The following is a 16,196-nucleotide window of genomic DNA, read 5'->3' on the forward strand; positions in this document are numbered from 1 at the left end:
AAATTTTCCTCAAGATAAAAGCATTGAACACTCTCATAGCGCAACACTGTATAAAATTGCATGTATTTATTCCTTTCTATGCACTTACAGATTCGCAGTAGGTTTGGCACATTGAGTTTTTCCCACGGGCTCTCCCCCGCTCAGCCTCCCGGTATGGCTGAATGGAATCCTCAATCCAATTCGTATGGGTCAGCTCTGGCCTCCCACCGTCTATCTGGAAGTGCGGAAGACGCCGTCTGCAGGTCCGCCCGATCGATTTCGTCACAGCACGTGACTCATCAGGGGCTCGGACCTGCTACGGCGTGTGTAGCTCTAAAAGCCTCCATTCTGATAGCCCATTGGTTGGGAGTGACTCTGTCACCTCCCCTCAACAAAACTTTATTAAAAATTTGCTCTCCAGCGTGGTTACATGTTAAATAGTGCTGAAACCACGTCTGGAGTTTAAACTTCTGCATGATATTTCAAACTTATGTTAAAAAGAGGATAATTGTCCTCTACAAGTAAAAGAATAATACTGATAGTGGGCACCTTCCAGGTTTTTAATTTACAAGTCAGTCACCCCGTGAAACTCCGTGGGTGAGAGCCCATGTTTACAACCCAATTATCATATTACATTAAAACATATGTTTTATTAAAACTAATAGGTTACATATCAAAAAATCACCGAGGTAATCCTGTTAGAAGCACATGTGGAAAAATTCATTAGCTTTAGACAACCTTTCAATCTTATGCGACTTCTGGGTATATACTGCCCTCAAGTGGATGAAAAAATTTACTACATGTCAGGTAGATTATATTAGAGTATGGGGATTTCACTCTTTATTTATTAATCCTGTACTCATTCCTTATCATAGTTATAATGTTGTTACTATGTGTTAAGTATGGTATCTCAGTTTTTATCAGGGTGGGCTTCCTCCCATGTATTTTCCGCGCAGCTGCTGCAGCGAGTTTTTTTCCCTTTTCTATCCCTGTTCAATAAAACATTTCAGATCAATGTCTATATTAAACCCCTTAGGGGTCAAGGTTTCAAGTTCATATATCCACTGTGTCTCCTTTTGGGATAGCAACCGGATAAAGTTGCCTCCCCTCCAGTGTTTGTTAACCTTTTCCCGTCCACAAAAGGACAAGTGGGCTGGATTCTGTTGATGTTTCCATCTAAAATGGGAGGACACGCTGTGTCCCTTAACCCCATTTTTTATATTTCTAACATGCTCCCCTATTCTGGCCTGTAGTGACCTCTTTGTCCGTCCTATATATTGTATACCACAGGTGCACCACAATAGGTACACCACACCCTTTGTGTTACATGTGATATTTTGTTTTATTTTCCTCTGTATTCCATTTGAAAAGGATTTTATTTTTGTAATCTTATTGCTTTTAGCTTCCCGGCATCCTACACAGTCTCTACATGGGAAGAAGCCCTCCATCTGCCAGAAAGGTCCCATTGGATTTTTTGGGGGGTCCACACAACTCGGGGCCAGTAGGTTCTTCAAATTTCTGGCTTTTCGGTAAATGAACCTGGGTTTCTCTGGTACTACACTCCTAAGAGCCGGATCTTCCTTAAGCACCTCCCAATGCTTTTTTACTATGTGTTCCATTTTCCTATACTGACCAGTAAAGTTGGTAATGAACGCGATCTCTTGTTGTTCATTCTGGTTTCTGGTGGATTTCTGTAGGTATTTCTCCCTATCTCCTCTTCCCACCTCCATCATACATCTTTGCAGTTCCGTTTCCTCATATCCCTTTACTTTAAATCTCTCTATCATGGTTTGTGCCTGATTCACATAATCTTCCATTTTACTGCAGTTTCTCCTCATACGTATCATTTGCCCCTTCGGGATCCCCCTAATCCACGTGGGGTGGTGATTGCTGCTGACGGGCATGAACCCATTTCTATCGGTCTCCTTAAAAAAGCTCCTGGTGTGTAATTTTCCCTCCTCCTTAAAAATTAAGAGGTCCAAAAAATGAATATTATTAAGTTCATGATCAACACTAAGTTGAATATTCCTCGTGTTGTCATTTAGGTGAATAAAAAACGTCTCCAGTGAAAAGGTGTCACCCTTCCATAGGAGGAACAGGTCGTCAATGTAACGCCCCCAAAACAACAGTTGTCCCGGGTCCGTCCCATCGACGACCTGCTCCTCCCACCGTGCCATAAATAGATTTGCCAATGCCGGGGCATATCCTGCCCCCATGGCGCATCCTCTGTGCTGTAGAAAAAAATCCCCCTTATGCCAGAAGTAATTTCTCCCAAGTGCAAATTCCAGGAGTTTTAAAATGAAACCTTGTTGGATTTCTGGGATCATGTCCGTCGTTCTCAAATAGTGTGATACTGCTTCCATGGCCAAGTGGTGGGGTATGCTAGTATACAAAGCCGATACATCGGCTGTAACCAATCTCGTTTCCCCATCCACTTCTAGGCCCTCAATCTTTTGAATCATATGTTTTGTGTCTTTGATAACATAAGGTAATTTTTGTACCATAGGTTGGAGGAACTCATTAAGGTATATTCCCAAATGATGTGTGACCGACCCCAGTCCGCTAATAATAGGTCTCCCGGGGGGATTTACTTTATCCTTGTGGATTTTCGGGACCTGGTACACAATGGGTATTCTGGGAGCCGATGGGATGAGGAAATCAAACTCCGCATCCTTCAGCATTCCCTCCCTAAGCGCCTCTTTAGTCAAAGTCCTGAGTTCCTCTAGGTACTGTTTAGTTGGATCCCCTCTCAGTTTTGTATAAGTTTCTCTGTCTTCAATCAGTCCATCTAATGTGGCATGATATTGTTCCTTATTAAGGACCACTACACCCCCCCCCCCCTTGTCTGCCGGTCTGATAACAAGGTCTTTTTCTTTGAGCATCTCTCGAGCAGTTTTAATCTCTAGACTTTCTTTTCCCACTTGTATTTTTCTAATGTCTTTCTCTACTAGTTTCTTAAAGACTTCTATTGATTTGTAACTCCCCCCTTCTTGTGGGTTGAAGGTGGATGGATTTTTTAGTGGAGTATGTTGAAATGCTGAAATGTTGTTAGATCTGGTGTGGGGCCCTTCTTTATTCGCAAAATACTTTTTAATATTCAATTTTCTAGTGAAACGTTGTAGGTCCACATATGTTTGAAATTTGTTAAGACTATTTTTGGGGGCATATTTTAATCCCTGGTCTAACAATCTGATCTCTTTCTCCTCCAATGGGGTTCCACTGAGGTTAAAGATGCCCTCCCCCTTCAGAATCTCCTTCTTTTGAAATTTTCGACCTCCTCGTTTTCCTCGTCTTGCCCCCTTTTTCTGTCTCTCCTGATGTTGTCGCCCACCGGACTGTATGGTTCCCCCCCCTCGTATCCTGTTCGATTGTATTCTATCGGGGGTCTGTGATAACCTCGGCCCTCCTCTAAAAAAGGCCTATAATTACTTTCATGTCTCAATGGGTCATATCTATTGGAGACCGGGACCTCTGATTGCCAGCTGACATGTCCCCTTTTATCATACTGTCTCCCCCTATTCCCTCTAGGCTCTTGGTATCCCCCTCTTCTAGGTGGGATCTGATAAGGTTGATATGTTTGTTGGGGTTGATATGTTTGTTGGGGTTGATAGTCCCGCCCTCCATGAGGTTGGTAATCTTTTTTGGGTGTTTTCTAAGTATAAGGTTTTTGGGGAATATAGTGTGGTTTTTGTGGGGCATAATTTGGCGGGTTGGATCCCCTTGGTGGGGGGTTCCCCTCACCTCCCCCCGCCCCTGCTCCATCTACCATAGTTTCCCGTCTCATCTCTTCCTCTTTTTTCCTAATATTTTCTTTTGTTGTTTTATTCTGAAATCTGTAAGCCGTCTTATTCTTATATTGCTCTATATCTTTTTCCATTTTTGCTTTTCTCTCCTCAATTGCAGTTTTTTCGGTCTGTATAAGGTAGTCACACAATCTTTGGGAATATTTTTTATAGTCCTCTTTGTCCTTATGGATCTCCATTTTAGTTTTGATTTCCTCTATTTCTTTTCCCAATCTCTCTAGTCTCCTAGTCTTGCGTTTTATACTTACCCTAATCATACCAATTCCACAATTGTTGAGGTACTCTCCCCACTCTCTGTCATTATCCTCCCCATCTTCCCCATCATCTGGGAGTAAATCCCATCTGTATTTCTTTGGTACATACCCTTCTGCAACATATTTATTCAATATTGCTATATCCCACCAGGTATTTTGTTCCTTCACCATACTGTGTTGTAATTTTCTAAAGTCCTGCTCTAAATTTTCCTCCGGTGCATTATTTACATTTCCTAATGCTTCCTCGGCATTCAAATGCCTATTTTTTCTAAATTCAAATACATCCATTTTAAATGATATTGGCTAGCAAAGGCTTAGGTAAACTCTCAGTTCTATCAATGTGCAATTACAGCCTAAATGCTGTTCGTAGCCTTGCGCTCAAATATCCACGGATCACCTGGATCCAAATCCTATGGAATGTCAGTAAATTATCATACATAAACCACAATAACTTTAAAATATTCTGGCAGTTACTTGGATCTGCCTCATATTACTAAAAAATTACCAGTCCAGTTAAATATCATGCAAACACTCTCCTGGTATTAAACAATAGGTTAAAAAAGTCCAAGTGCTCTTTGACTTTTTGAGGCTTCGCTGAAATCAATTTAGGCGAGTATGTCCTTTCAATCATGTATTTCAAAGAGATTTGACCAGCGCTGCACAATATTCTTTATGTCACTCCCACCACCAACACCACGTGGAGAGCGACTCACCGATTTTGTTGGACCACAGATTATAATGGTCTAATGCGCATGCGGGGCATTCAGGCTCCCCTCGCCTACACTGTACTCCGCCCTTGCTGCAGCCACCATCAATCGTTACGTTTTCCAAGCCAACGTCTCCAACATATACAAATTTTCCTCAAGATAAAAGCATTGAACACTCTCATAGCGCAACACTGTATAAAATTGCATGTATTTATTCCTTTCTATGCACTTACAGATTCGCAGTAGGTTTGGCACATTGAGTTTTTCCCACGGGCTCTCCCCCGCTCAGCCTCCCGGTATGGCTGAATGGAATCCTCAATCCAATTCGTATGGGTCAGCTCTGGCCTCCCACCGTCTATCTGGAAGTGCGGAAGACGCCGTCTGCAGGTCCGCCCGATCGATTTCGTCACAGCACGTGACTCATCAGGGGCTCGGACCTGCTACGGCGTGTGTAGCTCTAAAAGCCTCCATTCTGATAGCCCATTGGATGGGAGTGACTCTGTCACCTCCCCTCAACAAAACTTTATTAAAAATTTGCTCTCCAGCGTGGTTACGTGTTAAATAGTGCTGAAACCACGTCTGGAGTTTAAACTTCTGCATGATATTTCAAACTTATGTTAAAAAGAGGATAATTGTCCTCTACAAGTAAAAGAATAATACTGATAGTGGGCACCTTCCAGGTTTTTAATTTACAAGTCAGTCACCCCGTGAAACTCCGTGGGTGAGAGCCCCTGATGAGTCACGTGCTGTGACGAAATCGATCGGGCGGACCTGCAGACGGCGTCTTCCGCACTTCCAGATAGACGGTGGGAGGCCAGAGCTGACCCATACGAATTGGATTGAGGATTCCATTCAGCCATACCGGGAGGCTGAGCGGGGGAGAGCCCGTGGGAAAAACTCAATGTGCCAAACCTACTGCGAATCTGTAAGTGCATAGAAAGGAATAAATACATGCAATTTTATACAGTGTTGCGCTATGAGAGTGTTCAATGCTTTTATCTTGAGGAAAATTTGTATATGTTGGAGACGTTGGCTTGGAAAACGTAACGATTGATGGTGGCTGCAGCAAGGGCGGAGTACAGTGTAGGCGAGGGGAGCCTGAATGCCCCGCATGCGCATTAGACCATTATAATCTGTGGTCCAACAAAATCGGTGAGTCGCTCTCCACGTGGTGTTGGTGGTGGGAGTGACATAAAGAATATTGTGCAGCGCTGGTCAAATCTCTTTGAAATACATGATTGAAAGGACATACTCGCCTAAATTGATTTCAGCGAAGCCTCAAAAAGTCAAAGAGCACTTGGACTTTTTTAACCTATTGTTTAATACCAGGAGAGTGTTTGCATGATATTTAACTGGACTGGTAATTTTTTAGTAATATGAGGCAGATCCAAGTAACTGCCAGAATATTTTAAAGTTATTGTGGTTTATGTATGATAATTTACTGACATTCCATAGGATTTGGATCCAGGTGATCCGTGGATATTTGAGCGCAAGGCTACGAACAGCATTTAGGCTGTAATTCCACAATTAATTACTTAATAAAATGCCACCGTGGTAGCCAAGCAATTATTTAAATGTGACAATGCTGTCTAACACACAAAAAAAAATTCCAAATTACTCTTGGAAATAAATTACTATAGTGTTCACAATTAAAACCCACAATGCTCTCTAACAAATGAAGTAACAGCATTTAATTAATTTACTAAATGCCAACTGATCCCTGCTTAATTATTTAAACCCTAATTAAACTATATAATGTTACCAAATTAAACCTTAACTGTCACAAGGTTCTCCATTAAAATGATTGCAAAATTGTCCTCAGATAATAATAATTAAACAATAATAATTAAATGCACCATGTTCCCTGTTTAATGGACACATATCACAGTGATTCCTAATTTATTAAAGAAACAAAATGGTATAAAAACTAAAGTAATACAATTAATAATTGAACATAAATAATGCATAATGTGCACAAATGGGCAGCATAAGGTTTCGGCCCAATTCACAGTTTACCATTTTTTTTCTATTAACCAATCTCCTCTAGCCCCTCTCGAATTGTTTGCTATCTTGCATGCGTCACGATCCGCATCTGCTGGTAACATCACAAACTATTTGGATGAACTTCCTCTTTCTCACCAGCAGAAGTCCTCGCTCTCTTCAGGGATTATACAGCCTGAACTGCTCTCTGCCCACCAGCAGAGGTCTCTCCTTCAGGAACTATTCCATTGTGGACTGCTAATGAGGGCAGGTCTGAGATCACCTGCACATTGTCATCTGACTTCCCAGCACACTATATAATCAGCTCCTGCAGACCAGTTAGCTAGTTCTTCAAGCCTGTTACCTGGTCTTGATACCTGTGATCCTTGCTTTGTTCCTGTTCCCTGCATCCTTGTTACCTGCCATGTATGACCTTTGCTATTCCCTGACTAATCTTTTGTCTAACGATTATATTACTGTATGATACTCTGGTTTTGACCTTGTTTGTATGACTGCATGTTCCTTGTCGATATCTGGTTTAGTTGCCTTGTGAGTGTATATATTGTATATAGTTAATGTGTATATATTCCAGGTTCCAGGGTTAAGTGTGTACATTACAATATATGTGTAACAAACTTATCTGGTGTTGTCTCTGGGGGCTGCTCTGATAGTGTGGAGCAGCTGGAGGAAACTTCCTCTTCCTCTTTGGTCAGTCGCATCCCCGGCTCCCCTGTAGACGTGTATCAGCATGCTCGCATCCCCGGCTAGATGTGGGTCAGCGTGTTGTTTCTGGCAGTCTCCCTAGGAGGACGCGCGCAGCTCAGAGCTGCCTTTATAGGTTGAGGCGTGTCTGAGGTGTGTTAGCTGATTCCTGCGGTCAGCTGACACTTGCTGCAGGGATGTTGCTGATTGGTCTGATTTTCCTGGGGGCTTGGTTTGTGCTCTATTCCTGGGCATTCAGTTACTCGCTGTCCGTTATAGCTATCAGTACGCTGAGCGCTGCACCTTGTCTTGCTACTGTGCCTAGTCAGTTAGTTTTCAGAGCTATATAGAGGTCCTTCTCAAAAAATTTGCATATTGTTATAAAGTTCATTATTTTCTGTAATGTACTGATAAACATTAGACTTTCATATATTTTAGATTCATTACACACCACTGAAGTAGTTCAAGCCTTTTATTGTTTTAATATTGATGATTTTGGCATACAGCTCACGAAGACCCAAAATTCCTATCTAAAAAAATTAGCATATTTCATCCAACCAATAAAAGAAAAGTGTTTTTAAAACAAAAAAAAGTCAACCTTCAAATAATTATGTTCAGTTATGCACTCAATACTTGGTTGGAAATCCTTTTGCAGAAATGACTGCTTCAATGCGGCATGCATGGAGGCAATCAGCTTGTGGCACTGCTCAGGTGTTATGGAGGCCCAGGATGCTTCGATAGCGGCCTTAAGCTCATCCAGAGTGTTGGGTCTTGCGTCTCTCAACTTTCTCTTCACAATATCCCACAGATTCTCTATGGGGTTCAGGTCAGGAGAGTTGGCAGGCCAAATGAGCACAGTAATACCATGGTCAGTAAACCATTTACCAGTGGTTTTCGCACTGTGAGCAGGTGCCAGGTCGTGCTGAAAAATGAAATCTTAATCTCCATAAAGCTTTTCAGCAGATGGAAGCATGCAGTGCTCCAAAATCTCCTGATAGCTAGCTGCATTGACCCTGCCCTTGATAAAACACAGTGGACCAACACCAGCAGCTGACATGGCACCCCAGACCATCACTGGCTGTGGGTACTTGACACTGGACTTAAGCCATTTTGGCATTTCCCTCTCCCCAGTCTTCCTCCAGACTCTGGCACCTTGATTTCAGAATGACATGCAAAAGTTGCTTTCATCCGAAAAAAGTACTTTGGACCACTGAGCAACAGTCCAGTGCTGCTTCTCTGTAGCCCAGGTCAGGCGCTTCTGCCACTGTTTCTGGTTCAAAAGTGGCTTGACCTGGGGAATGCGGCATCTGTAGCCCATTTCCTGCACATGCCTGTGCACGGTGGCTCTGGATGTTTCTACTCCAGACTCAGACCACTGCTTCCGCAGGTCAACCAAGGTCTGGAATCGGTCCTTTTCCACAATCTTCCTCAAGGTCCGGTCACCTCTTCTCGTTGTGCAGCGTTTTCTGCCACACTTTTTCCTTCCCACAGACTTTTCACTAAGGTGGCTTGCCTATTCGTTCAGAAATTTCTTTCTGTGTCTTACCCTCTTGCTTGAGGGTGTCAATGATGGCCTTCTGGACAGCAGTCAGGTCGGCAGTCTTACCCATGATTGCGGTTTTGAGTAATGAACCAGGCTGGGAGTTTTTAAAAGCCTTAGGAATCTTTTGCAGGTGTTTAGAGTTAATTAGTTGATTTAGATGATTAGGTTAATAGCTCGTTTTGAGAACCTTTTCGTGATATGCTAATTTTTTGAGATTGGAATTTTGGGTTTTCATGAGCTGTATGCCAAAATCATCAATATTAAAACAATAAAAGGCTTGAACTACTTCAGTTGTGTGTAATGAATCTAAAATATATGAAAGTCTAATGTTTATCAGTACATTACAGAAAATAATGAACTTTATCACAATATGCTAATTTTTTTAGAAGGACCTATATATATGCAGACACTGCCGATATATATGTACTCTAGTTAGACCATATATATATATATATATATATATATATATATATATATATATATATATATATGTTAGTAAATTGTATATTATTCTGAGGCAGTGGTGGACGTACCTCCTGCAAGCAGACACAACAAGCTGTGTATTCAGAAAGAAATACATTTATTGGTACACTTCGGGGGGTAGTTGCAACGCGTTTCGCCTGCGAAACGCGCTGCAACTACCTCCCGGAGTGTACCAATACATTTATTTCTTTCTGAATACACAGCTTGTTGTGTCTAAAAATGCTTAGGAGGCAGTGGTGGACTTACCTCCTGCAAGCAGACACAACAAGCTGTGTATTCAGAAAGAAATAAATGTATTGGTACACTCCGGGAGGTAGTTGCAGCGCGTTTCGCAGGCGAAACCCGTTGCAACTACCCCCCGAAGTGTACCAATAAATATATTTCTTTCTGAATACACAGCTTGTTGTGTCTGCTTGCAGGAGGTAAGTCCACCACTGCCTCCTAAGCATTTTTAAACCTTTTAACTACTGTTTTTACTCTTTTGGCGCCTCTGTTCTCGTTTTGTCAAAAAAAATATTTTTTTTTAACTTTCTGTGCTGACATTTTTCAAATAAAGTAAAATGTCTATATACATTTTCGTACAAATGTATTGTGCTACATGTCTTTGATAAAAAAAAAAAGTCCAATAAGTGTATATTTATTGGTTTGGGTAAAAGTTATAGCATTTACAAACTATGGTGCAAAAAGTGAATTTTCCCATTTTGAAGCATCTATTACTTGTCTGAGTACCTGTCAGGTTTCATGAGGTGCTAGAAGTCCAGGATAGTATAAATACCCCCCAAATGACCCCATTTTGGAAAGACATCCCAAAGTATTCACTAAGAGGCATGGTGAGTTCATAGAAGATTTTATTTTTTGTCACAAGTTAGTGGAAAATGACACTTTGTGACAAAAAAATAAATTAAAAAAAGTTTCCATTTCTGCTAACTTGTGACAAACAAAAAAGAAATCTGCCACGGATTCACCATGACCCTCTCTGAATACTTTGGGATGTTTACTTTCCAAAATGGGGTCATTTGTGGGGTGTGTTTACTGTCCTGGCATTTTGGGGGGTGCTAAATTGTAAGCACCCCTGTAAAGCCTAAAGGTGCTCATAGGACCTTGGGCCCCTTAGCGCACCTAGGCTGCAAAAAAGTGTCACATGTGGTATCGCCGTACTCAGGAGAAATAGCATAATGTGTTTTGGGGTGTATTTTTACACATACCCATGCTGGGTGGGAGAAATATCTCCGTAAATTAGATTTTTTTGATTTTTTTACACAATTGTCCATTTACAGAGATATTTCTCCTTCCCAGCATGGGTATGTGTAAAAATACACCGCAAAACACATTATACTACAAAATACACTGCAAAAACATTATACTACTTCTCCTGAGTACGGCGATACCACATGTGTGACACTTTTTTGCAGCCTAGGACAAGTTAGCGGAAATTGATTTTTGTTTTTTTCCACAAAGTGTAATTTTCCACTAACTTGTGACAAAAAAATAAAATCTTCTATGAACTCACCATACTACTAACGGAATACCTTGGGGTGTCTTCTTTCTAAAATGGGGTCACTTGTGGGGTTCCTATACTGCCCTGGCATTTTAGGGGCCCTAAACCGTGAGGAGCAGTCTAGAAACCAAATGCCTCAAAATGACCTGTGAAATCCTAAAGGTATTCATAGGACATTGTGCCCCTTAGCACACCTAGGCTGCAAAAAAGTGTCACATGTGGTATTGCCGTACTCAGGAGAAGTAGTATAATGTGTTTTGGGGTGTATTTTTACACATACCCATGCTGGGTGGGAGAAATATCTCTGTAAATGGACAATTGTGTGTAAAAAAAAATCAAAAAATGTTCATTTTTTGTAGATTTGTAGATGCAATCAATGCACTGGGGAGGTGATTGGAAGGGGGTCTGAGGGGGATCTGAGGGTTTGGCCGAGTGATCAGGAGCCCACACGGAGCAAATTAGGGCCTGATCTGATGGGTAGGTGTGCTAGGGGTTGACAGGTGGTGACAGGAGGTGATTGATGAGTGTCTTAGGGTGTGAATAGAGGGGGGAGTAGATGCAAGCAATGCACTGGTGAGGTGATCATTGTTCTTATCGATATTTGGCAATCGCCACTCTTGCGATTGCGTTCCTGCTTCGTTTCCGCTGTGGTGTGCTCACCGTCGCTGGGTGGCGAATAGACTGGTGGACACACATACATTCTGTCTCTGTGCTCTCTCTCTTTAAGGGCTATCTTGCCCTGCATTGCTTCAACTCGTACAACTGCACTCCACAGCTCCATCTGCTGGTGGGAATTTCCCTCTACAGGTGCATAGAACCATAGCTGGGTTCTGTCAAATTATACGCCTGTGGAGATCCGCAGTGTTAGCGTGCATCCTGTGCGCTGACCACGGAGATAATTCCACAATCGTTACACTCACATGCAGACAGTGTGGGTTCAGGTCAGAGAAAATTTGGAAGGAGCAGTTGTTCAACAACATCTCAGGCTGATCGTCATCAGTCCCCTGAGTGCGAGTTTTAACCTGGAGATATTGTGTGGGTGTCTACCCACAACATTCCTCTTCGTCAGCCATCTGCCAAGTTAGGTCCCAAATATATTGGTCCTTATCCTATTGCTAAGAAAATTAATGATGTGGTATATATCGGGTGACTTTGCCTTAGTCTATGAGGGGAGTAAGATCTTTCCATGTATCTTTATTGAAACCAACAGCTAATGTTTCTTCTACTGATCCTCCTCCACCTATTGAGGTGGATGGGGAATCTGAGTACGAGATAGAAAGAATTTTGGATTCTCGGAAGTTCCGTAATTATCTACAATACTTGGTGGATTGAACAGGTTATGGCCCAGAGGAGAGAAGTTGGGTTCCTGCACGGCAAGTCCATGCCAATGAGTTAATTCAGGAATTTCTATTGTCAACATCCTGATAAGCCAGGCAGGGAGTGTCCGGAGTCAAACTCTCCTCCTAGTCTGTACCTCAGCCATCTGATCTAAGTGTATGACCTCAGCCTGTTTTATGTTTTTGTCTCTGTCTCAGCCTTCTGTACTATAGCCATCTGACCACCTGATGGCTATAGTACAGAAGGCTGAGATATATATGATATCAGCCTGTTATTGACCTAGCCTTGCCTAAGTCTTATTGTACCGCAGTATTTCTGACTACACGTGTATGACTTTAGCTGACGATATGACCACAATTTATCTATTCAGTGATTTCGTCTAATACCCAGTATCACAATATGCTTAAGGCTATCCTGCATATCCACTTTATGCAGGGAGCGCTTAGCATATATATGGTTAGGGTAGGTAGAAAAAAGGACGGGAAGAAAGCCGGGAGCCCAATCTGGTGTAGTATTGTGAGTTACGGTTGGAATTTTAAATAATAACTCATAGGTTGTTATACTCACAAAATTAGGTTGCAAGCCCAGCAAGCATATAGTGCGCATTCGGGGAAGTACCATCCCCGCTCGGCCTTGTCTGCCAGAGGTCGCAGCTCTTTCAAAAAGTCCACTTTCCGGAAGTGGTGACCCCAGGTTTGGGGGGATTCGTCAATAGGGTGGGAGAAGAGGTCGCCCGAAGTGTATGTATCTGGTATGACTAATTAAACAGTATTTCAAATTGGTAGTATTGGATGGTCCTACCTTACAAAAATAGTCCATTCACTTGGTTTAGAAATAGATACTTTATTTGGCACTTTAAAATGACAACGCGTTTCGCGGAAAAAAATGCTTCCTCAGGTCGAATGCTGTGCCACTCGGATGAATTCAGCAAACGTAGGCGCCTAAGTTTGCTGAATTCTACCGAGTGGCACAGCATTCGACCTGAGGAAGTGTTTTTTTCCGCGAAATGCGTTGTCATTTTAAATTCCTGAATAAAGTATCTATTTCTAAACCGAGTGAATGTGACTACTTTTGTAAGGTAGGACCATCCAATACTACCTATTTGAAATACTGTACCGTTTAATTAGTCATACCAGATACGTACACTTCGCGCGCCTCCTCTTCCACCCTATTAAAAAAATATATATATATATATATATATATATATATATATATATATATATATATATATCTCCCTGATTGAAATTGCTAGTCCTGTGTATGGTTTCATTTGCAGTTGTATTATTCCTTATTTTGGTTGCCTGGTTTATTTGCATAGTTTCTGTGCATTAAGTTAATGTACGTTTTGATGCTACTTACTTACTTTATGTTTACAATTACAATAAACCTTTGTATTTTTCCTTATTCCTGGTCTGAGTCTGTGTATTTCCACAATAGTGGACAAACCTGAAATTCTTATGCACTGCACTTGATGTTAAAACGTTGCCCGTGCATGGAAAGCGTAGCAGCATGTAATGCTGGTGGGGGCATTTCTATTCAGTACAATCATGAAGTCAGGATTTAGCATAGATTGTGGAAGAACCAGGAGTGGTGATACCCACTGAGATAGAAAGCTGGACTTCAGGTAAAAAAAAAAATTCTTGAAGGAAACCTAAATAAGGATTAATATGTAAGGAGTCACTACTAACTGTTGACATTTGAAAATGTTAGTGATCTGGCATTTATTTAAAGTAAATGAAGATCGAAGTTCCCTTAGTCTCCTGATTTCAAAGTATTATTTGATTTTATATTATTGTTTTGTCAAATTATTATTGGATTTTATTTGTTTCTTTAAAGCTTTACACTGCAAATTAAAGCGTGTAAACCACTTGGGGGTTTACTTTTGTATTTATCTCCATTTAAGGTGAATTTTGTCAACTCTTCTGACTCATCATTCGTTCAGTCAACTTTGACTCTTCATGGCCATATGTACTTCAGCAAGCCAGATGTATTTTTCAATCATGGCTTCTTTCAGCAGTCGCATAGGCATGTTAATAGATTTACATATGTTGTCTATCCATCTTAGTCTCTGTCAATATTCATTTGCCCTAAATGTTTCAATTATCAAGGATTTCTCCAAAGAATATACTCTTCTTATTATGTGATTAAAGTATTTGAGTTTTAATAGTAATAACAGCCCTTCCAGTGAACACTATGGCCTTATTTCTGTAAGTATTGGCGGGTTAGATCTTCTAGCATCCAGGGAACTCTCAGTAGCTTAATCCAGGGCTTTTAAACCCTGTCCTCAAGTACCACCAACAGTGCATGTTTTGTGGAAATTCAAGGGAGATAGTTAATCAGCTCTGCTGACACACTAATTAGCTCACCTGTGCATGTTTGTGGTTTTCTGCAAAACATGCGCTGTTGGTAGTACTTGAGGACAGGGTTGAAAAGCCCTGGCTTAATCCATACTTACAGTTCAAAAGTATAAATTTTTCTATACCTGACCTTACTTGTACTCCAACTTTCACAGCCATGTTAATGCTCTAACTATCGTGATCTTTCTTGGTAAAGTGACATCCAAATTTGCCATAGCTTTCCTTTCAAGCAACAAGCATCTCTTTATCACAAGGCAGCAGTCACCATCTGCAGAGATCTTCAATCCCAGGAAGATGAAATCTGTTAAAACTTCTATTTGTTCTCCATCTGTTTGCAGATGGTTCATTTGAGCTGATTACATGACTTCAGTTTTCTAGATGTTAAGCGGTAGACCAGCTTTGGCACATTCTTGTTTGCCATTCATGACTAGGCTCTTTAATTTTTCCTCTTTTTCAGCTATCAGAGTGGTATCATCGGCATATCTCAGGATGTTCATATTACTGCCAGCTATTTTAATTCCAGCATGTGACTCATCCAAACCAGCCTTACCAATTGTGAACCAGTGTGTTTGTTCCATACTTAGTTGTAACTGTTGCATCTTGGTTTGCATATACAGTCACCTGAAGGAATATTAGGAACACCACACTAATACGGTGTTTGACCCCCTTTCGCCTTCAGAACTGCCTTAATTCTATGTGGCATTTATTCAACAAGGTGCTGAAAGCATTCTTTAGAAATGTTGGCCCATTTTAATAGGATATTGTGCCAAGAAAACATCCCCCACACCATTACACTACCACCACCAGCCTGCACAGTGGTAACAAGGCATTATGGATCCATATTCTCGTTCTGTTTACGCCAAATTCTGACTCTATCGAGACTCATCAGACCAGGAAACATTTTTCCAGTCTTCAACTGTCCAATTTTGGTAAGCTCGTGCAAATTGCAGCCTCTTTTTTCTATTTGCAGTGCAGATGAGTGGTACCCAGTGGGGTCATCTGCTGTTGTAGCCTATCCGCCTCAAGGTTGTGTATGTTGTGGCTTTACAAATGCTTTGCTGCATACCTTGGTTGTAACCAGTGGTTATTTCAGTCAACGTTGCTCTTCTATCGGCTTGAATCAGTCGGCCCACTCTCCTATGGCATCCTGCATCAACAAGGCATTTTTGCCCACAGGACTGCCACATACTGGATGTTTTTCCTTTTTCACACCATTCTTTGTAAACCCTAGAAATGGTTGTGCGTGAAAATCATAGTAACTGAGCAATTATGAAATACTCAGACCGACCCGTCTGGCACCAACAACTATGCCATGCTCAAAATTGTTTAAAACACCTTTCTTACCCATTCTGACATTCAGTTTGGAGTTCAGGAGATTGTCTTGACCAGGACCACACCCCTAAATGCATTGAAGCCACTGCCATGTGATTGGTTGATTAGATGACTGCATTAATCAGAAATTGAACAGGTGTTCCTAATAATCCTTAAATTCCTAATAATCCTAATAACACATATTCCTAATAATCCTTGTGTAGATTCCTCAAAAGGCAAA

The sequence above is a fragment of the Hyperolius riggenbachi genome, chromosome 11, assembly GCF_040937935.1.
Source record: "Hyperolius riggenbachi isolate aHypRig1 chromosome 11, aHypRig1.pri, whole genome shotgun sequence".
NCBI classification, from domain to species: Eukaryota; Metazoa; Chordata; class Amphibia; order Anura; family Hyperoliidae; genus Hyperolius; species Hyperolius riggenbachi.